The sequence below is a fragment of the Ochlerotatus camptorhynchus genome, unplaced genomic scaffold, assembly GCF_037179485.1.
Source record: "Ochlerotatus camptorhynchus isolate MF236.1 unplaced genomic scaffold, CSIRO-AGI_Acam_v1.1 ptg000662l, whole genome shotgun sequence".
In the NCBI taxonomy this organism is placed as follows: Eukaryota; Metazoa; Arthropoda; class Insecta; order Diptera; family Culicidae; genus Ochlerotatus; species Ochlerotatus camptorhynchus.
Window position 1 is genome coordinate 68,868 of NW_027041141.1, and position 1,681 is coordinate 70,548.

Consider the following 1,681-nt stretch of genomic DNA (forward strand, 5'->3'; position numbering starts at 1 on the left):
CAGTGTTAGCCTCCCACCCCGAGTTCAGATTGTTGGTGACGAAATCGAGGTGGTCGATGAGTTTGTGTATTTGGGCTCACTGGTGACCGCCGAAAACGATACCAGCAGAGAAATTCAAAGACGCATTATGGCAGGGAATCGTGCCTACTTTGGACTCCGGAGGACGCTCCGGTCGAATAAAATTCGCCACCGCACGAAGTTGACTGTCTACAAGACGCTAATTAGACCAGTGGTGGTCCTCTACGGCCACGAGACCTGGACTATGCTCGTGGAGGACCAATGCGCCCTTGGTGTCGACTTCTTCGAACAGCTGAGGACAACAAGGCCTTAGCCTGATTGGTAAGGTAAGTACGTTTCGAGTACATATCCACTGAACAGTACATTGAAATGTCAGAAGAACTCGAAGAACTATATAACAGCACAAAGACAATATCTGGCACACAGAAATTCCACAGTGTTGTGCCTATAACTGTTGACAAAGTAGCGGCAAAAAGGTATTCTAATTCAGAAGATGAACCAAACATATTTAACGTGATTGAAAAAAACGGAAAAAATAGCATGTATGAAAATAGGCTTAAAACATTGAAAATATATAAATTAATGATATATGAAAAATCTTGTCTTTATTCTCTCACATATTATCAGATTTTGCCTCAGTGGTAGACAACAGATTAAGAGAATAACTTTTTTTTAACAAGGTCTACATGTCCAGAAAGTTTTATTGAACTCTGAGAGGGTGCTGCTAATTCCGAATACGATTTGGCGAGAAATGCATCGTGAGCCCTTTTCATTTGAAATTCTCGATTAATCAAAGTGAACTTAAGTGCTGATTGGACAAAATTGAATCGCAAATTGAGCTTCAATGGATTCTGAGATGATTTTGAGCTTCACTGGTTAAGTTTTGTGTGGAAATGGCAAATTAAAAAAAAAACAGATCTGACATGAAAAAGTTTTTGTTAGAAAAAATTGTTTCCCTTAAAAGTGCCCATCTCGCAATGTATAGATGGTTGGTAGTAAACATAATTACCTATCATGAGACAAAGTTTCGTCCAAATCAAACATGGATTTTTTTTAAATTGACTTCAAATTTTAAAAATCGATTTTTTTCAGTGTAGGTCTCAAATGGAATTTTGTTTTTTCGATAATTTGGAAAATTTCCTAAAAGTCATCCATACAACACATTTTTGTTTTGGAAACGGCGCCTGTGGTGTAGTGGTAAGCGTGATTACCTCTCACCCCAGCAGGCCTGGGTTCAATCCCAGTCGGCGCCGCCGGGATCGCTGATCACGCCTTCCTTCGGATGGGAAGTAAAGCCGTTGGTCCCCGGTTCATGAGTTGATGGGTCGATAGGTAGGGTCCAGGTGTGTGAGCTGCCTTCCTGGCACGTCGGTAGCAGTGGTGCTCAGCACGGAAAACAAGATCGACGGAAAAAACAAACCAAAGGATAAAAAAAAAAACACATTTTTGTAGGAGCTGTTATTTTTCCATAATATTTTTTTGAAAAAAATCGCCAGAAAAAGTTTGGCCCTTCTCAAATGTTAATATAGATTTTTTGGAAAAACTGAGTATGCAAAAGTGCCAATTTAGTCAAAGTCTACACATCCAGAAAATTTCATCAAAATCTGAGAGGGTGCTGCCAGCTCCGAATACGATTTGGTGCGAAATGCGTCAATAGCGCTGC